This window comes from Python bivittatus, unplaced genomic scaffold (genome assembly GCF_059951505.1).
Source record: "Python bivittatus isolate LINGU-HERP-01145 unplaced genomic scaffold, Pbiv_v1 ctg000070_np1212, whole genome shotgun sequence".
Lineage (NCBI taxonomy): Eukaryota > Metazoa > Chordata > Lepidosauria > Squamata > Pythonidae > Python > Python bivittatus.
In genome coordinates, this window is record NW_028277034.1 from 1,848,754 (window position 1) to 1,871,042 (window position 22,289).

Sequence of the window (22,289 nt, forward strand, 5' to 3'; positions counted from 1 at the left end):
GAAAATTAATAAAAGAAAGGAAAAAAGAAAGAAAAGAGCTTTTTTTTCTTAGAATGCAATTGCTTTTAGTTATCAAACTATTATTTGGAATAGCTTAAAAGTGTAGCTGGTTATGTAGTTTCGTCATATCCAGCACTATTTAGCTGATCCCTTCGTTCTCTTTGGTGTCTTTGCATATTTATGTTACTAGACATGAATGAAGCCTGAGTTGATCTATAAAGATTAGCCATTGCAAAGATGGCTCGCTTTTTTGATTCTTGGATTAGATCATTTCCAAAATTCATATTTTTGAGTAATTTTAATCTAAGTCCCTTCTTACCTGAGTTTACAATCTAGTGACCAATGCAGAGTGAAAATGTTGCATGAACCCATCAGTTTGCCTTTATAGGATCTGACATCTAATTGCCTGCCCTCCAGCTCATGGGTGAAAGATCATATTGACTTCCATGATCTGCTGCTCAGCATACAATTAATTTTTCAAGTGAGTATTTCCCCCCTAAATGATTATATAACCATCTTGTATACTGGTCTGAGCACTTGAGCACATGCTGGCTGGAGAATTCTGGGAGTTGGAGTCCACACATCTTAAAGTTGACAAGGTTGAGAAACACTGCTCTAAAGAATGGAGGGAGGTTCTATGCAAAAGAGGATAGAAGGGAATAAAATTGTGGGGAAGGGGTCATATATCATAAGGGCTAATGCAAGCAATGCTTTTTCCTTGCATGAGCAGGATAAGGTGTGGGCTGTAGCCTTATGAAGGCTGGGTACCTACAAATAGATAATGTAGCACTCTTTCTTAAAAAGACTTCTCGGCTATCATTGAAAATGTTGGTTATTCAGACTGGTTCCTGGGTGATTTTGCCTCTCTGCCACTGTGCAACAGAGCTAACACTCTCTACTTAAAAATCATCCCAGGATGGTCCAGGTAGGTACCTTTCTATTTTCATCCCTGAAATGTTGGAAGCTTGGGAAATAAACTACAGCTGATGTTCTGAAAAATAAAATACTTCTTTACCATTAAACTTTGAAAGTACTTAACCGAAATGGATGCAACAAGTTGCCTGCTTATTTTTCATGATATAATATTAGCATTTTCATTTCTATTCTCTTTGGGTAACACAAACCAGATCCAGCAATGTTATTTGAGATTAGTTTAGAAATATGATTTTTATTTCCATCAGTTGTTGGGGCATACTTGGCTGAGACTAACATTCTGGAGATTTTTTCACATGCTAGAATTCGCATGTTTTGTTTATTTCTTTTTTCAAAAGATTCTTTTATATAACATTCTAGTTGGTTCTCCTATGATAGCTTTTCTGTCATTCACAAACTTTGAACATATGTAGCATCTCCTAACTATTTATTACCTGCTAAGGACGTGCCATTTTAAACTCTTTTTTTATAAAATTACTTGAGGGAATTAATACACCTGAAAGGATGACGTAGTCTACAGCAGTATTTCTCAACCTTGGCAACTTGAAGATGTGTGGACTTCAACTCCCAGAATTTCCCAGCCAGCATTCAAGTTGCCAAGGTTGAGAAACACTGGTCTACAGTAATGTATAAAGGAGACATCATAATGTTCCATATCATACAATCCCAAACTACAGGCATCCTATTTTACGAAGTCGAAGAGTAGCAAAAGAACAAGAACCAGTGAAGTTTTTCAGGGTAGGAAAATGGAATTCCCCCCCCCCCCTTCTTCCTCCCTGCACTCTGTTCAGAAGCACAAGTTCTGAAAGTGGGCTATCCCGAAGGAATTAGTTCAGAATAATAGAAGGATAAGAAGCCATGGGGTGTATTTCTTTGACCCTGTATTCCATAATCTTGAATAGGATAGCTAGAAAACAGGAACCTAATTTTTGGAGAAGGAAATTCAAAGTTCTAGCATAATGTGATGGCATGACAAGCTCCACTGTTGACATTGACTCCCAGATTGGATGGTGCCAATCAAGTGTTTAGAGCAGCGTTTCTCAGTTTAGCACTTTAAGATGAGTGGACTTCAACCATGCTGGCTAGGGAATTCTGGGAGTTGAAGTCCTCTCATCTTAAAATGGCCAAGTTGGAGAAACACTGGTTTAGAGAAATAGGGAAGGGCTAAACCTAAACCTTCAGAATGTATCCTACAATTAAGTTACTGGTGCTATAAAATCTAACTTCATTCAATCTCTTATTTGTTATATACTGTCGGATTATCTATGCATTGAAGGTTAGATATGCCTATGGATCTGTGGGATAGGAGTCTAAATATTTAATTTTTCCCTGAAATAATCTTTATAAGTTGAAATAATTAAAGAAGGGATTGAAAAAAGAGAGAAAAGAAATTCTTATGTTCCTTGTGACTTTTGTTTCCCCAACTTTTTTTTTTTTTTAACTGTTATTCAACTAACAGTTGGGTTAGAAAATAGTAAGCTTATTTAGACAGGAGAAAAATAAGAATTGCCAGTCAATCAGGCAGCGGTTGAGTCATAATAGGCCAAAAATAAACATGAATTTTCACGGAGAAAACAAACACTGAAACCTTGAAAAAATCCTAATTATAGTTTAAATGCACATAATATGTAGCTTCATTTTACAGGAAAATCATATTCACGTGGCACAGAATAGATCTTCCTAAGGTTAATTGCAGACACAATTCTATCCCCAGCGGGTTGATGCACAGAAAAGGGATTCTCAAATGTTTTTCCCTCTGCATGTAGTAACGGCCATGTGGAAGTAGTTTTCAGCGCTAGGCAGGCCTTAATGTTTAAATCAGTCAGCAGGGGGTGACAGCAAATCAACACTGTGACTTGAAGAAGGAAGGCTCTGGGATTAAATTTAGGCAGCCCTCTTGATACCGATTTACTTGGACGTAATTCCCATCAATACAACATGATTTACTTCTATGGAGGACTGCGGCTTTAGCTAACTTATTGTGGAAGTGAACGAATCCTGGGTTTCCACATCTGAACTGAAGACAAAGAAAACTGAATTAAAGTTCAGTTCTTCACAGTGCAGAGCAATCCTGCAAGCTATGAAATCATCTATTTTAAAAACTGAACCCAAGAGAGGGAAAATGTGCAAAGCAATGTATAATGATGAAGAGCAGTTAGCTTCAGACTCCCACGATCCTGGGGGAGAGGTGTGCCACCTCCCTCCCACCCTGACAACCCCGTGAGGTAGTCCAGGCAAGAAACGAAAACCATGAGCCCTAATGCTAGCTTTGTTGTAAGGCTACAGTAGCAGAATCTTGCAGGTTGGAAAGCCCATCTTCCCCCCCCCCCACACCTTTACAGCCTAGGGTACAAACTAGGGAGGGTCCCTTCTGAGACGTTTTCTTCACCCCATTCCTTCTGTGGGCTGAGATGTCTCTTATCCAGCCATTGCCCTGGCTGTGGCTCTTCTTTCTGCCTCCCAAGGCAGTTTCACACCCCCACCCCAGAAGGCTAAGCCTTAGGTGCAATCTCCAGGGGCCCTGCAAAGATCACCATCAAAGCACAATGTTACAGAAGGAAGGATTTTTTTATCAGTCAATCAATCAATCAGTTTATTCAAGTTCTAAGGCCAGATACAATAAAGTATCTAATTGTCATTCATTTAAATCAACTTAAATTGTTTATTTTCTGGGCCCAGACATTTTTGCAACATGACCTGACATTCAAGTCTCAGGCCAAATAAAACCCTCAGCTCAAAAATGATTTTGCACACCCTTGCCTAAGAGGACAGCTGTTTGGAGCATGGTGACTTCCACTGAAATGTCAAATCATACTGCTCTTCTGAACACTAACATAGGATACACATCAGTATGAACCTAGTTCTGTCATTCATAACTGAAGATTGGATGGCTTGATAGATGGTATACTGTTAGCCCTTCAACATAGTCCAGACAAGAAGCACAACCAGGCACATCAGCACTATCTTTACTGTAATTAAAATTAAACAGAATCTTACAAGATTGAAAGCATTTCTCCCTCCTCTCTTTTTAGTCTCTGGAAAACTAGGGAGGGTCCCTTCTGAAATGCTTCCCATGCTTTTCTCCCACCTGTAGACTGAGCTGGCTCTTACCAGACCATTGCAATGGGAAAAAGAAAAATCAAAGAGAGACCAAATCATATGATAACATCTGAATGAATCAAAGATCAAGATTGTTAGAAGTAAAAAGAAGGAATACAAAGTTGGTTTGTTTGATCAACATTAAAATAAGTTATGTTTTTATAAAATTCTGATAACACTTTAGACTTTTTGCTGACATCAGGGCTGAAAAGTTGTTGATTTATGGATTTGCATATAGATAAGGGATGGGTTATGGGAAGAAGAGATATTTGTAAACTTATGGAGGGTGAAGAGTAATCAAATTTGTTTTCACTTGTTGCGATAAAGATCGGAAGTCCCTTCTTTACATATTTCCTTTCTTTTTCTTTATCTTACTTTCTTCATTTTCTTTTTTTCTTTCTCTTTTTGTTGCGCCTTTTATTCTTTCTATTTCTCCTTTTTCTGAGTTTAGTTTATATTTGTTTTTCCTATTGTAACCAAAATCTTTAGTAATAATTATGAAAAAAAAAAGAGAGAGAGAAGGCGAGAGGAGCAGAACTTCGACAGAACTCAAAGAATTGCAAAGACCCACATCCGTCATTTTTTAAAGCCAGTTTTCCAAAGTCAAAAGAAGATTTATGCAACATTTAATGGCTTGACTGAATCAGCTAAATGAACCCATCTTGCATATAAACAATCCAACTTTGTTAACAGGCTTGGATGACAAAGCATTTTCCTTCCATAAATTTTCAGAAAAAGTACTATTTATTTTATCCTATTTAATTCAGCCCACAATAGCTATTTAAGCCTAGCTGTCGCTGAAATGGTTTGTGGGAATGATGGTGGGAGACGGGGGAAGAGCCACAGCCGGGGGAATGGTCGGACAAGAGGCAGCTTAGTCCACAAAAGGAATCTGGTCGTGGCAAACGTCTCAGAAGGGACCCTCCCTAGTTTCTTGGGCTGTAAAGGCGACGGGGGGAGAAATGTACTTTCCAACTTGCAAGATTCCGTTAATGTAACCTTACAGTAAGGTAGAATTAGTCCATCTGGTCGTGCTTCCTTCTGGAATACCTTGCAAGGCTGACATCAATCTTGCAAGTCTGAAACTACATTTCTCCCCTGTCACTTTTACAGCCCAAGGAACTAGAGAGGGTCCCTTCCGAGACATTTGCCATGCCCAGATTCCCTTTGCGGGCTAAGTTCCCTCTTGTCCGACCATTCCCCCGGCTGTGGCTCTTCCCCCTGTCTCCTACCGTTAGAGTTGCCTAGCTAGCGAGCAGTTCCCAGCCAATCTTGGTTGTTCTCAAAAAGCTAAGCAGGGTCTGACCTGTTCATATTGGGATGAGAGGCCACCAGGAATTCTCAGGGCTTTAGGCTAGATATATTTGTTTAATTAATTAATTGTACCTTTGAGTCAGTCTTGAGTCTGGCAACTGCCTCGAAAAGTCTCTGTAGTTTTCTTGGCAAGATTCTCAGAAGTGGTTTGCCATTTCCTTCTTCTTCCCAGGGCTGAGAGAGAGAGAGAGTCCAAGGTCACTCTGCTGGTTTCATGCCCAAAATAGGGCTAGAATTCCCCGTTTCCCAGTTTCTAGGCTGGTGTTTTAACCACTATGCCAAACTGGCTGTCTTAGGCTACATTAGGAAATTGAAAAAACACCACAGAAGAAGCCAACAACAAGCCACCTCTACTGCTGCCCAGAAAAATACATCTGTGTCTACAAAGGCACCAGAAATTAAGCTTGCTATAAAGGAGAGTTAGCAAAATTATAATATAGGCAAGTATTTCTGGGGGGGCAAACAAATTGTTAATAAGGAAACATACTGGCAATGCTGTATTCCTCACAAACTGCTCTAAGCCTGCCAGATCTCTTCAAAAATGACACATTTCATGGCTGTTCTCATATATCAGGATAATAATTTCAGTAAAAAAGGGAGAGGAAGTGATTTACCGCCATGAAGTTCAGCTGGCACATTTGGCACTAATAGTTTGCATAAATCATCAAGATCAGAAAAGGGTGAGTTGATGTATTGGGGCCTGGTGCCAAGATGTCTTTGGAGGTCTGAATACCTTGCAACTCTTACAGAAGGCACAAAGCAGGGAGTTGTAGCACTCCGAATTCTACAATGAAAACTCTGAAACATGATTGGTTAAAGGTCAACAACGTATAAGAGTTTTAAAACAGACATACCTCAGAGTTAGAGAACTCAGTGTGTCCACACATCACTGTGGAACAATCAGGAAGGGGCCAATCTCTAAGAGGATCTTCTTAGAATAGCTGAGTATTAGGAGACACAGCCCAGGCACCCACAGGGGTGTGTGTGAAAAGGGGGTGGGACCTTGATAGTGAAGTCACAACTGTTGTGTGACATGATGCACATCAAAAGGGCAGGGCTTTGATCACATGGTCATGGATGCCATTTTCTGACCACCCTGAAGATGCCCCTGGACTTGGCCATGAGTAGCTGTGATGTCTAATGCACAAAGGAGCATGGAAGACATGCCTTATCTGAAAGAAATCCACTCACGTGTGGGATACTGAAGTCCCAAGGAACTGAACTCCATATACAGAATTGAAAAATGCGTCAGAAACATTGCGATCCAATGGAACTTTCCCCCCCAGAATGGGCAAATAGCTATCAGCTTAAGACAGTGATGGCAAACCTATGACACGCATGTCAAAGGTGACACACCACGTTTTGGGTGACACACCAGTGTTCACCAACACCTGACAACAACTATTCTCCCTGTTTGAGTTACCAAAGAAACGACGTTTGTTTTACTCATATTTCATTTTTGTAATTATTTGACATTCCTTTATGTAATGCATTGCACCACACATGATTGGACTGTATTTTTTTTAAATAAATGAATATGTAAAAATTGTTTTCCTTTTGTTCGAGGGGTGGGGGTGACATGCCAGCAGAGTCAGATTAGGCATTTTCCAAGTTTTTGACATGCTGAGCCCAAAAGGTTCGCCATCACTGGCTTAAGAGGAGCCTTCAGTGAGTCAGGAGCATCTCAGTTTGTGAAGGCAGCGATCATATACAGCATGTCTTGCCCTGGCATGGTAAACGCCATTGAACCATGTGAGGCTTCTGGGTGGAAATGCATGAGATTGTGCTACAAATTTCCTTAAGTTTTCACATGCAGAAATATACCATGTGTTGGCTCTGGAGGGTGCTTGCTGGACTCAGCACGACCAACAGAACATTACGAGAGGCCGTTTCTTCTGCCACAAGCAAGAAGAGGCCGCCAAAGGCAATGCGTGGCACTTCGTAGTTATCTTGAAATTATAAAGATAATAAAAAGATTGATCAAAAGTCTTATTCTATCAAAGATGGTTAACTGATTAATTGAATCTAATTAATATCAACCGCAGCTCTGGGCACATTTGATGGTGTGCTAAGATTTTACGAGGAGGGAGGTAACAGGGAATGTGGTGACGAGTGTGCATTCAGGCCATCGGGGAACGCAGAACAGTGTGGCACTGCTGGCTTAGAAAGGCTGGGGCAGTCTGGCTTGACGTGGAAGAGGCACAGGGGTCTATGGGGGGCCAAAAAAGCCAAGCTGGCAGCCACAACCCTGTGATGAAAACCTCACCCCAAGTAATGCGTGTAAAAAGGTCTTTCATCACGCCTGTGGTTACCGCTTTGACTTTTTTGAAACCCCTCCCATGGACAGCTCTGGGGAGAGGACCGAAAAGTTCCCTAAGTGGCATTGTATGGTTTTCAGGTTCCTTCAGATTGCCCAATTGAGCAGCAAGAAACAGCAGCAGAGCAGAAACCCAGCTAAGGCACTTTGAGAAGCTAAATAAAGATTAAAGGCAAGAGAAGCGAGGGCCAGACAAAAGATTTTATCAATCTTTCTGAAGCTGTGAGGATAACACCCAAGCAATACAAGCAGCCGCATCAACATTCTTTGGCCAAGAATGCCCTGATAAATCCAGCTTTAAGGGCCATTTATTGCCCCAACTGGTCCAACCTAGGTGGGAACTCCCCTTCGGTGAGCAATGCTTTTGTCTCATGTGGGATATGTTTACGTACACATGGATTCTGCTCTTCTTCCCAATCTGTTTTTTAATCCTCAAAGTTCAAAACTATTGTATTCTGGATAGTTTATACTGATTCACCAATCTCCACAGCATCGACCACAGTTCCTGCAATGTATTTAGTTTTAGTTTTAGTTTAGGGTTTTTTTTTCCCCCAGTTGAAATTGTTGTGGGCAGAAGAAAGGCAACTAAACATTGAAAATATAAATCTGAGCTGAGTGATGCAAAGTTCTGAAGAATATTCAGGGCATCTGGAAGGTCCCCTGTTGCTAAAGCTGTCCAGAGTCTGTTGGAGTGGGCAGCTCTAATAAATAAATAAGGAAATTGCGACTGCTAAAGTGCAGAGCCAAAAAATGCCCATCAGCCTCTGAGTAGCAAGGTAGGCCTCACCTTCATATTCCCACACTCTTCCATCTGCTCATGGCCATTAAGTTCACAGTCAGAGTACAAAATCTGTTTAGTCAGATGGGACCGCTTGCTGTTAGAGCTTCAGAGGGCTTTCAGTATCCAATGACTCATCTTACACTTGGCCAAATTTAACATTTACTCTTTTACAGATGCTACTTTATACATATCTTTATTGTGGCAAGGCATAGACTGGAAGGAAAAGACTAGCCAAATATTTTGGCAAAAGGTTACTGAAACTTGAAAGCTAGTACAGACGCCGGGGCAAGGTGGCTAAGAGAAACCTGTATTTATTGGACCTGTATTTCTGTTATTATTTGGGCCACAGCTACAAAGTTACTAAAACATAAAGAAAATAGTTATTTAGCTGTGTTATTCAAAAATATCAGTGTCAGATAAATAGGCCAAACAGTTTTATGACAGTAGAGATTCCTTCCAGGAACCTGTCCTCTTCTCTCATTTGCCCATCAAGGTGGAGAGATGGATATCACAACTTTACTTATGTAGGAAAAAACTTGCATCTTAATTTTATTGTTTTATTGTGTATATTACCAGGTATGGATCTACTCAGCCCCATGTGCTCATGAAAAAAACAAACATTTCATGCTGTATTTCACATGTGAAATGCAAAGGAGTGAGAAACAAGCTGAGAAAACGGGTGGGATAAATATGGATCTTAATTCAATATATCTAAATATAATTTTGAATGGGGCTCGCTTTCATATTTTTCTGGTATTTCTTCAATGACCGAGAACAGAAGCAGGTTGGGCAATATTAGGATTTATTTATTATTAGATTTATATTTCACCTTTATTTGTACAATTCAAGGTTGCTTGTAAGAATCTGCCTCAAGTTGGGTGGTTGTCTGTATGCAAGTATAGGCCTGCCACCCAATGCCTAAGAAAAGGCATTGTTATCGTCCACTATGGGTTGTAATTTATTCATATTGCAATGGTGTCTACCAGTCCTGCGAGATCCGGCAGGGGAGGCCTGCTCCGGGTCCTGTCCACAAAAGAGTGCCATTTGGCAGGGCCCCGGAAGAGAGCCTTTTCTGCTGAGGTACCTGCCCTCTGAAACATCATCTCCCCAGAGATCAGATTGGCCCTGATCCTGCTGGCCTTTTGCAAGGTACTGAAAACTTGGTTTTGCCATCAAGCCTGGGGCCCTGATAGTATGGCTGAGCCTGTTTCTTGGTCTTGATTGAGTTAACTGGGTTTCTCGGCTGCTATATTATTTTATGTTATTTTTGTTGTTTTAAACTTGTCTTTACTATATTTTATTCTGTCTTTTAACTGTTAGCTGCCCAGAGTCATATACATGAGATGGGTGGCCGTATAAATAGGAAGGAAGGAAGGAAGGAAGGAAGGAAGGAAGGAAGGAAGGAAGGAAGGAAGGAAGGAAGGAAGGAAGGAGCAAGCAAGCTGGGAGTGACAACCGATGATGTTCTGTTTTTTAGTAGGTCCTCCCAAGGAATCAATCTGGCTCTATTGGTTTGTCTATTGTTCTTGCTGGACAAGTAGTTCCGTCTCCTGAATGCCTGACTTAATTCCATCAGTTCCATCTCTGCCAGTCAGTGGGGATGGACTTTCTGGCAGTCTTTTGGGTGTTAATAAGAGTTACTTACATTGATGCCTCCTGTTCATCTTCAACCTTACACATGTCTATCACACCCATAGAAAAATCAGTAGAAAGTTGAACAATTTGGTGGGTTTTGCTGAATTTTGGTGGTGTGATCTCCAGAGTTACAGAGTTGTGGGTTAATTTCAAATGGCATAGTTGTTTCTTTACCGCTTTTTGTTCTTTTTAAAACTGTTAAGTCTGCAGGCAGGAACTGTCTGATTCTATTGAGGAATTTAAGCCAGGGTGAAGTGCTAAGTGAACTAACCAACCAGCATTGTTCATCATTAGCAGTCCTCCTGTTTAAAAGAGAGCCTTCTGAGTTTCAAGTCTAGCTAGTTTATCAGTTTAGAATCAGAAGCATTTCCTTTAGCCTAATCTCTCCGGGTAGAAGAGATGGTTTATGATAATGTTAGTGGGAGCAAAATGAATGGTCCATGTATACAAAGTCATTCTTGATTGCTGTTTTACAGCTGGGATTGAGCACCAGAAACATTTCAGGGCTAAGTCTTGCCAGTTCTACATTTGCCCTAGTATATAAATATTGTTTTTCCTTCATTCATCCAAGAAAGCAAGAGTGATCAAACCAAAATTCAGCTAAAGCTACTAGATCAAAGTACAGATGAAAGTGGGGTAGTAATTTTTAAGAAGCAGGTTAAGTATCAGTAAATTAAACATATATGACTTATGACAGACTTCCCCCGTATGGTGTTCTCCAGATGTATAACTACAGCTCCCAAATTTTTAGTTGGAACTTTTGGCTGTTATACTTCTAGGACATTTGGAGGACACCAGGATGGAGAAGACTGAACTACGACTTTAACTACTGTGCCCTTATATTACTTGGCTTCACTCAGCTTGCAAGCTGTCAGCCATGGCTTACAGACTACAATGATTGTGTTCACACACTATGCAAACTAAAAGCAAACTACATTTTGACTTAATGTGTGAACTAGGGCTTCCATTTCTGGCTGCAATAATATGGGCAGCGACGAAGTGGCAATGATTTTTGCAGCTCAGATAATGGCAGCTGTAGTATAAACTAGGACATGTAAGGTAGGTATATTGGTTATCTAGCCGTGTATATTTTTAGCTTGCCCTGGCATTCTCTGAGTTGAAGGGAAGCTTCTAAGCTACGCCCAGAATGGCAGTATCTGTTTGAGCAGAGGTGATAGCTTAGTTGACCTGCAAGACTTCAATCTGTATTCCTTGTTTGACAAACGCAGAGCAATCTGTTCCCAGTAAACATTACTACTCAACGTTTGTTTACTACAGCTTAACTCTTAAGTTCTGCCATTGTGCTGTCATTATTCATTATCTGTCTTGTTGTAGAAGATGAGTAGCAAACAATGGAACTAATCCAATCACATGAATTGGGTAACTTTTTAACAAAACTCACACTTTTGCTCCAAGCTGTCCCACATGGGAGCCAGATAATGTTAAGCTGAAGCACAACATTGCATAGTTTAAAATTCACATTTTACAGCCAAGCCTTTAGGCTGCGTTTTTACACAAGACTCTGAAACAAGCCCCTTGTTATTCCAAAAGATAGAATCAAACCAATATCATTCACTTTTGTCATTAAATATTCATAGGGCAAAGTTTAAAAAAAACAAACCAACATGGTGACTTAAAAAATCAGAAATACCAAGTCCTATTTGCTATGTAGGATTCATTCACAAATTCTTCAGGATTAGTTTCTTTAAGGATAAAAGTTTGCTGTACAAGCCATAGTGCACACTACACATAATGCTAAAACCTAGTTTATAAACCACAACGCACACATTTTTGCCAACATAGTCCACCTCACACCGCCCCTCTTCCCAAAGCACTGGGATAAACCAAGAGGACTTCAGCAAACCATATTTTACAATTATATGTGAAGCAGAAAACTATGATTAAAAAAGTTTGAACCAGTCAGGTTATCAAACTAACTTCAAGCAATTTTTTAAAGATTTTTGCTTGTTCCAAAGCAACTTGCTTGCTCTGAATTTGGAAACTATTTCCCTGCCTGCTCATACAAGAAGCCATAGTTCATTGAGGGGTTCCTTGACTAACTGGATTGTACCAAAAAAGAAGAAAGGAAGAGATGTGTATATGTTATAATCATTCAAACAAGTCTGTTTAAGACTAACTCATTGCAAGAATCACATTTCTATGATTCCCATCCCCTGATCAAATTTTAATGTCCGAGTAGCAATAAAGCTACTGATTTGAACATCTACACCAGATACCAGCATAGCATCCTAACACCATTAACATCTCACAACAATTCTGATTAAAAATAGTAATTGTTATATCAGCATATAAATAAAATATATACACCAGTTAACCTAGCAATATTTTAAACAAGAGCATGGGATTGATACAAAGCAGAACAGTGCCCAGCATCCACCCCCATCTCTCATTCTGAAGTAATCCTGGTTCTGTTAAATATCCTTGACATCCACCTTTTCTGCTGAGAACCCCACAGAGATTGTGCGGCCAACAGAGGGCGCTGTTTGGCTTTCTCTGTTGGAGAGAAGCTTGCTTGAAGCAGGCAGGCTGTAAATAATGAAAAAGCAATTACAAGCTGTACAAGCTTCCAGCATTTCATAAAGCAGGAAGTGGGTTTGCGATTAGATATTTAGTGCTACATTCACCAACTGTGAGTCAAAAATCCCACTGCTTATTCTTTAATCCATTTCTAGACAAAACAAGGATTTCTGGTTTCAATTAAAGTTTTGCACAGGAGAGGTGATTTGATTCAGTGTGTTTTATGATACCACGCTGGATGGACTGCAGTGGAGGCTGATGAGAAGGAAAAGCCTCCAGTTATATGTCTTATCTGTCTTACATAATGAGAATCAAGTTACACAGAGGTTGGCAACTGGGGGTGGCACTACTTATAAACACACATAGAGGGAAAATTAGGCACTGTTTGTCTGCAAGGGATGTTGCCCCATTTACACAGCCATGGCCCAATCAACGTGCCCAAAGATCAGCCAAACTGTGAGAGCCTGTCTTCTCCGTTGTGTGCATATTCTCCTACCCTAGAGAGTGGATACTATAAATCTTTTCCTGTTGAACCATCTGTCTATATAGGAACATGGCCTGCACATTCATGGGTTGCCCTCTTCTTATGATCGATCACCTGTTTGCCACAAACCACAGCCATTTTATGCTGGACCTACTGTACCTAGGAGGTATCATAAATGAACAAAAAGTAGATCCACGTTGCTAGGTCTGTCAGTCTTCCCCAAGTTGTATTCTTTAGATGTGGCGGGATACAACTCCCAGCATGCCAAGCCAGGATATTGGGAGCCAGCATTGAAATCCAATTCATCTTGAGGGCACCAACCTGAACAATACAGGTTTAGGAAATTGGCATTCAACAAAGCAAACCACATGGCAAGTTTTAGTGTGCCAAGTGCCTCTTATCCCCAGTGCTCCACTCCTCTAGATTAGAGCTATTAATTGGTTGCCCTTGGCTAGCACTGCACATCTTGAGAATTTAGTTGATCAATGACAACTCATAGCAAACCTGGACTTGCATCATATATTTTCAGTATAAGGGCTTATGAGACATATCTACTGCCTCATCTCCTGACCATAAGTTTGCACCTTCAGTCAGTCTGTGAAGGTAAAATATATCCCTTCCTAGCCCTGATGCATGTTGAAGCCAAGATTCTGATTTTTGTTTTAAACAACAGAAGGGAATTTCTTCATTCAAGTGCAAGTACATTTGTGACTTTCATTCACTTACCAGATTGGAAAGTGAAGTCAGTTCTGAGTATAAATTGGGATACTTTTTTCTTTCTTTCTAAGCATTTGGCAGCATTCTCTTAGTAAAAGACACATGGTTTCATTTTACAATAACTTTGCCGCCAGGGAGTTGGAGGATTAATGGGGAATTTGGATATGCAGAGGCAACACCCGTTGTAACTGGCATGCCCCATCCCTGTGAAGTCATTCATTTACCCCAAGGACTAACCAGGCAATAGGAATCTTGGCCGCGTGAATTACAGAACACTGCACAGGAGACAAGCCAGGTATAGTAACTCTTTTAGCTATCTCAACTTTCACCCGGGCGCTTAACCAAAACGGAAAAAAAGAAAAGAAAAAAGTTATAACCAACACACAACCAACTACATAGAATGAAATTGAAGAGGGCTATGGATATACAAAGAGACAATTCCCAAAGGATTATGACTGAAAGATAGTTACTTTTAATTCAAACCATGAAGGCAATACATTAATGCCTAGTTTCTGATTTGCAGTACAGTTTAGAAATAGCTTCCAGGTGATGATCACTGCTTGGCAATCAAGGATCATCTCCTTTAAAAATAGTTTGGTTGGTCCTCCAAAGAGGTGAGAAGTCTTTCCCCTCCTCCCAGATGTTGCTGAATATGACTCTGAGCATTGCCAGTGGTGAAGGATTCTGGGAGTTGTAATTCAGCTAGAAGTGGAGGGTCAGAATCTTTCCAGAATTCTAGAACTCTTTTCAGTTCAAAGCAGTCCAATATTCATTCATTCATGCAGGCATTCATTTTAGTTATATAGCTTATATCCTTCCAAAACTGCATGAACTCTAGGCAGCTCACATACAATGATAATACCATGAAGAAGACATCACAATAAAAGCATAAAGAAGACAGACATCTTGGGCCCCTCCCACTTGGTGGAAAAGTATGGAGTCCACCTGGACCTCCTCAAGGGGTAAATTATCACAGAAAGCCAGGGCTGTCACAGCGAAGGTCTTCCATCCCTCTGATACTCTCTGAGATGCAGCCACAGAACATCATTTGCCAGCATACAGACTCTATTTGGAGACATCAGTCTAGTGAATAAGACTGACCCAAGCCATAGGTCAAATTCACATTTTGACTTCTACCCCGAAACGTATTTGCAACCAATACAGCATCCATAATATAAATATCACACTGCTGAAGCAGATTTTGCCTCCCAGTACTTGAGCTTCTGCATTCCAGGTAGTCTTCAAAGGCAGCCCCAGGTATTCAAACTGCAGTAATCCAGTCTCAGGATAATGAGGGCATGAGTCACTGTCACTAAGACCACCCCCTCTAAAAAAAAATGCTGTGACTAGCACACCAGTCAAAGCTGGGCCTGGACATGGACTCCCTTTGATAACCCAATAAGAAAGCCATGAATTCAGGTGTCCCCCAAGTTCTTCAAGGAGAATGTGATACCATCCAGGCCTAGCGTAGAAGCCATCAGGGCACCAGGTGACTTAGAGCAGAACAATTAAGTCTTTCTACAATTCCTTTTTCAGCTTGCTTTGTCAGATCCAATTGCTTACAGCCTCCAGACATTGTGTTAGAACATCTAATGAATGATATTTTCTCACCAAATGAGAAATGACCTCTCACAGGGGTTTAATGTTGAGTTAAACAGCATGGGAACAAAAACCGAGCCCTGTCTGTGGCAACCCATACAGAAGTGACCAAGAGGTCTACTGCTCATCTGCCATCACCATTGACTGGAACCACCCACTTAGGAAGAAGAGCAGAACAGAGTCTCCTAGGCCCAACTTCGTAGAAGGATATTATGGTTGAGGATATCAAATGCTGCAGAAAAGTCTGATAGGTCCAGGAAGAACACACTCCCACCTTCCAGGTAATCTCCCTCCCCACAGGTAATATCCCAAGGCTCTGGCTCTAAATCATGGATATTGTAGTCCAAGACATCTGAAAGACACAGTCAGGGGAGGTGGATTCACACTCATAATAGTATTTGTAACAATACTATTGAGTGGCTGCTGTGACGATAATGGGTAAGTACCAGGCATTTGATTACATAAAGTTTGTTTGCATTGAAGGGCTTAATGTTTACCTGCTTTTGAAAACCCACAGTATTGTTATAGGTAATATTTCAACTCTTTTACAGCTGTCTAATAATTCCAGACATCTCTTTTCCTAATTCCCTGCCAAAATTAGATTGGCTGCTGTGACGATAATGGGTAAGTACCAGGCATTTGATTCCTATACCACCCTTAATTAATCCCAATAACATCACAGCAGGATCAAAGATTAAGGTTGTCCTGTATAATTTTTAGAACTTTGCCCAATATATAACTGCTTCTTTATTTTTTATAAAGCCAGAAAATAACATTTTCATTTGTGGTTACTATCCTTTTAAACAACCAAGCATTTGGTTCTAAAGATTCTCTGTTATTTATTTTTTTAAAATCTTTCATCTGAGAAGAACCAAGCTAATTTCATTTGTTTATAAGTTTTGAAACCAAGATGATTCTTTGTATCTTCTGATTTATTCATTTATTCATCTATCACATTTATACCCTACTGCAATAAACTTAATGATCACAATTAGCTCCCACCATTAATCTATTGGGAAATCCTCTTAATATTTATTCAGAAGTAAGTCCCTGGACATGTGGCCTTTCCCCACTATGGTGTTAACATTCTCTCTACCCATCTTTGAGCTGACAGGAAAATTTGTCCCTCCTTGCCAATTCTTGCCCTACCTCTAATGCCTTGTTCCTACTCATTGCCAGAATACACTGTCCTGACCTTGTGTGTGTCAGGTTCGGTCAGCACGAGGTTTCAGGGAAGCACGGGGCTGCAGGGAAGCTCGCAACCAGACCACGCGGAATCCACCGGCGGTAGCTAGCGGGGAAAAGAGGAACCGAAAGCGCCGCTAATTAACGAGCCACCTGCGGCCAGCTAAACAGGAAAACCACAGCGGAAGCTTTTAACTATGAACTGATAACGGCGCGAGCAAGCAAGGAACGGGGCCGCAGGGCAGCGAAACAAGATCGCAACGCAGCACAGAACCCGCGGGTCTGCACGTAGCAGGGAGGGACCAACCCAGCCGGAGGGGGACTGGCAATCAAGGACAATGGACTCTGACCGACCCTGCCATCATGAACAATCAAGGGGGACATTGGGGGGCCCAATAGTCCACAGCTGCAACGCGATCACGAGGCGGGAAAAAGCGCGGGAAGGGGGGAATATAACAAGTGATGCAATTGTACCAAGCCAGTCCTGGCTTTGCTTGTGACTACTACGTTACGCATGAGTAAACCTTCTTTGTGAACCACACGTGTCACGAGAGTTTCTCTGTCGAACGGGGCAAATCTCACAAAAAGCCAGGACTCACCGTCAGCGCTACCCGGTACCACCGAGGAGCGTTTTCTTTCTCAATACAGGCATGTCCAGCGACGAGGAATCCGTGGGTCAGCTGGAGCGCGAGGAACCCAGGCTCGCGGAAGGGCGGTCGGAGCCGCCCGGGAGCGACGGGGCAGCGGCCAGGGCCGGGCACCCTCCATCCGAGCGGTGGTCGGTGGGCGTGAACCAAGGACCAGACGGTTCAGGCGTTACGATGACCCGGGGTTCGGGGTTCCGGAACCGCGAGTGGAGCGAGAAATTCGCCCGACTAGAGGAGAGAGTCGAGCGACGCCTAGACGCCGTGGAGGCGATGCTCCAGACCCTACTACAGAGAGTGGGGCCACCGGCGGTGAACGAGGGGGCGAGCGACAGGGGGGCCAGTCCGGCACCCCCGCCGGCACCACCCACGGCGCCCCGGTCGGAGGACCAACGGGCGGCAGATGCCCTGAGACTTCGAGGTATCACTGGGAAGTTCTCAGGGGACCCCGAACAGCTGCCGCACTTTCTGACGCACGTCAGGGGGTTCATGCAGAGGGGTGGTCACCTATTCGCTAGAGACGAGGACAGAGTATCCTACGTGGCTGAGCTGCTAGATGGCCAAGCAGCCAGCTGGGTGATCGGGCTGTACGATGCCAACGCGGCGGAACTACGGAGTTTCCCGGACTTCATGCAGGCGCTCCGGGACAGATTCGAGGACACATTGAGCGCCAAGCGGGCGGAGGATGACATCCTACAGTTCAGACAGCGGGGCAAATCGGTATCGGAGTATGCCCTGGAGTTCCGGAGGTTGGCCGAGAAGCTCACGGACTGGCCGGAGTCCCTGAAGGTGAAGTATTTTAAGAGGGGACTCAACCCAGAGATCCTGGAACGGGCACTGGGGCGGGACGACCCGCCCACAGTGAAGGATTGGATCTGGCTGGCCGGAACGGCGGAATCGGCGTGGCGGCAGATCCAACAGAGCACAAGACGACGGGACCAGCCGAGGGACCAGCCGAGGGAGAGGACCTCCGAGGAGAGGTGGAGCGGTCGGCGGCAGTCCACCGGGGGGCGAGAGGCGACCAGAGCCCCGAATCTGTGCTTCCGATGCGGAGGCAGAGGCCACCGAGCGGCGCAGTGCCCGACGGAGCGGGAAGGAGCCCCACCACGGCCCGAAGTCAAGCCCCCGCGTGCGAACGGGAAAAGGACCGGCGACCGACCGCGGAAGGGGGCAGTGGCGGCGGTGACCGAGAAAGGACGCGGGGGGTGGTCGACCCCGGAGACAGCATCCTCCGGAGAGGACTCGGAGCCGGCGGGAAACGAGGCGCACTCGCACTGAACGGCGTCCCAGTGCGAGCAGGGGAGTCGAGGCGCGCGGACCCAATAGGAGACGAGGACTGCCCACCGTTCCGGGTGAGGATACACGTCCGGGGGGTGAGATCCGGAGGGGAGGCGCAGCTACGGGCGCTACTGGACTCGGGCTGCACCCACTGCTTGATGCACCCAGCGGTGGTCTCGGGGCTCGGGCTACAGCTGAGGCGCCTCCGGGAGCCCATTTCATTCAGCCAGCTAGATGGCACGCTGGCAGGGGGGGGCCAGCTCAGTATTACACCGAGCCGGTCCAGATGACGATCGGGAGTCACCGGGAAGAACTGAGGTTTGTGGTGGTCCCGGTGGCCGACTACGCGGTAGTACTCGGCTTGGCGTGGCTGCGGCGGCGGAACCCACGAGTCGACTGGACGGCGGAGGCAGTGCGGTTCGGGGTCGACAGACCGGCGAGGGGCGAGAGCAGAGGGGACCGAGCCGTGGAGACGGAGGCAGCCGCAACCACCGGCGGGCAAGCGGAGGGTCCGGGACACCAGGAGACGGGGCGAGAGCAGATGGGGCCCGAGACCCGGGCGGCAACAGCAGCAGCAGCAGCGCCAGGACCCCGGAGACCCGCCACGATCCCGAGGCGAGGGGAGGCAGCGGCGACTGGCGAGGCGACCGCAAAGCGAGGGGCCGGACCCGGGGAACCCCCGACGGGCGGCGGAATCCCGAGGCAGTATCGAGACCTGGCGGCAGCGTTCGGGGAGAAGGAGTCCGACCAGCTCCCACCACACCGGTCCAGTGATTGCGCCATCGAGCTAGAGCCAGGAGCGACCCTGCCTAAGCCGAAAATGTACTCCCTGTCGAGGAGGGAGATGGGGGCCCTGCGCGAGTTCATAGACAAGAACCTAGCGCGGGGATTCATCCAACCCGCGAAGTCACCATTAGCGGCCCCGGTGCTATTCCGGGAGAAGAAGGATGGCTCGCTCCGTATGTGCGTAGACTACCGGGGGCTGAACGCAATCAGCACGGAGTACAAATACCCCCTCCCCCTGATGAAGGACTTGATGTCGCATCTGTCGAAGGGGAGGGTGTTCACAAAACTGGACTTGTGCGAAGCCTACTTCAGAGTCAGGATCCGCGCAAAAGATGAGTGGAAGACGGCGTTCAACACCCCGCTCGGAAGCTACCAGTTTTCCGTGATGCCGTTCGGATTAAAAGGGGCCCCGGGGGTATTTATGCAGCTAATAAATGAGGTGCTGCACGACCTACTCTACCGGGGCGTCCTGGTCTACCTGGACGACATCCTCATCTACACCGAGACCCTGGCGGAGCACGTGAGCCTGGTGCGCACGGTGCTCCAGAGACTGCTGAAGGCACAGCTGTACGCAAAGCTCTCGAAATGCGAGTTCCATCGAGAGCAACTAGACTACCTCGGCTACCGAATATCCAGCCGGGGAATTGAGATGGACCCGGCGAAAGTAAGGGATGTCCTGGGCTGGGAAGCGCCGCGAACCCGGAGGCAACTCCAAAGCTTCCTAGGGTTTGCGAACTTCTATCGTCAGTTCATCCCGAACTTCACCCAAATCGCCCTTCCCCTAACCGACCTGCTAAAAACCAAGGGCACTGGGAAACCCCCCAAGCCCAGCATGGCACTCGCGTGGACTACAGAATGCCAGGGGGCGTTTGAGGAACTAAAACGGCGGTTCACAGCGGAGCCGATCCTGCGCCATCCCGACCCAGACCGGCGGTTTATAATCCAAGTGGATGCATCAGACGTGGCAACGGGGGCAGTCCTGCTCCAACCCAGCCCGGAGGGGGCCATCCACCCGTGCGCCTACGCCTCCCGCAAATTCACCGAGACGGAGAGGAGGTGGATGGTGTGGGAGAAAGAGGCGTACGCGGTCAAGTGGGCGCTGGCCACGTGGAGGCATCTACTGGAGGGGGCAACTGAACCGTTCGAGGTGTGGACGGACCATAAGAACCTCGAGGCCCTGAAGACCCCGCGTAAGCTATCCCCCAAACAGGCACGGTGGTCCCAATACTTCGGGAGGTTCAGGTTCACACTGAAACACATCCCCGGGAAGCGCAACTTCCTAGCAGATGGACTGTCTCGCATGCCCCAACACGCCAGCCTACGGGAGGAGATCGTGGACTCCGTCATCCCCGCCAGCAGGCTGGCTGCAAAGGCGGTGACCCGAAGCCAGACCAAGGGGGAGCGACGGGACGCGGCGCCTGAAGTAAGGCAAGGGTTCGCGGAGGCGGCGGAGCGGGACGCTTGGCTCAAGCAGAACCGAGAGGCGCTAACCGGCCAAGAGGGGTTGTGGTGGCACGAAGGAAAGCTGTACGTGCCCGAGGGTTGCCGACGGGAGGTCATGGAGAGAGCCCACGACAGCCGGAGCGCGGGGCATTACGGCTTCGTAAAGACACTCCACTTAATCCGGCGGCAGTTTTGGTGGCCCACGCTCCGGAAGGACGTGGAGGCGTACTTGGGGGGTTGCCCGGTGTGCGCGACAGCGAAAGGGGCCAAAGGCAAACCTAGAGGCCTACTCCAGTCGGTAGCGGAACCCGACGGCCCTTGGCAAGAGGTCGCCATGGACTTCATAGTGGAGCTCCCGGAGAGTAAGGGGAAGACCGCCATTTGGGTGGTCACGGACTTATTCTCCAAACAAGCGCATTTTGTAGCGTGCCGGCGAGTCCCCACGGCCGAGGGGCTGGCGAGACTGTTCGTGCAACATGTCTACCGACTCCACGGCGCACCTCGACGGGTCGTCAGCGATCGGGGCGGCAACTTCATCGCGAGGTTCTGGCGGGAGTTCCTGAAGCGGGTGGGGACAAAACAAGCCCTATCCTCTGCGGCGCACCCGCAGACGGACGGAGCCACGGAACGCCTGAACGGGGGGCTCGAACAGTACCTGCGCTGCTACGTGGGGCACCAACAGGACGATTGGGCGGAGCTACTACCATTCGCGGAGGTGGCATACAACAACGCCGTCCACAAGAGTACCGGGTTCTCTCCGTTCAAAGTAGCCACCGGGAGAGATTTCGTCCCCATGCTGGAGCTGCCTCAGCCGGAATCCCAGATCAACTCCCTAGACGCCTGGTTCGCCCAAATCGACGAGACCCGGCGAGCGGCGCACGCGGCATTGCAAAGAGCCAAAGCCGACTACAAGAAACACGCGGACCGCAAGAGGCTCCCCGAGGAGAAATGGAAAGTGGGGGACCAGGTGTATCTGTCAACCAAAAACCTAAAGACGCACCAGGCATCGAAAAAACTCAGCCCGAGGTTTGTGGGGCCGTTCCCCATTACGGAGGTCATCAATCCGGTGACCGTCAGGCTGACGCTCCCGAAAAGCCTCGGGAAGATCCACCCGGTGTTCCATTGCAGCCTGCTAAAGTTGCACCAGCCGGGGAACGCCTGGCACAAGGCGGAGGGAGTGCCGCCACCCATCATGGTCGGGGGGGAGCAGCACTTCGAAATCAACCGGATACTGGACGCCCGGAGGCACAAGGGGCAGACCCAGCTCCTAGTGCAATGGAAACATTTCCCCAAGTCCCACAGCGAATGGGTGAGTAAAACCCACATAAGGGCGCCGGACCTAGTGCGGGACTTTTACAGTAAATACCCCGGGAAGCCGAAATAGAACCGAGGGGGGGGGAGTTGTCTTCAGGGGGGCGGCATGTCAGGTTCGGTCAGCACGAGGTTTCAGGGAAGCACGGGGCTGCAGGGAAGCTCGCAACCAGACCACGCGGAATCCACCGGCGGTAGCTAGCGGGGAAAAGAGGAACCGAAAGC

At 46.0% G+C, this 22,289-nt stretch overlaps 1 long non-coding RNA gene across 3 annotated transcripts in view; it reads right to left on the minus strand.

The window, feature by feature from the left end:
- Positions 1-22,289, minus strand: part of LOC148216827 (uncharacterized) — a 40,122-nt gene that overhangs the window by 12,158 nt on the left and 5,675 nt on the right. For all 3 annotated transcript variants that reach the window (XR_015794037.1, XR_015794035.1, XR_015794034.1), the window contains one exon: positions 5,419-5,520. This is a non-coding gene — a long non-coding RNA (uncharacterized LOC148216827). The remainder of the gene's footprint in view (positions 1-5,418; positions 5,521-22,289) is intronic.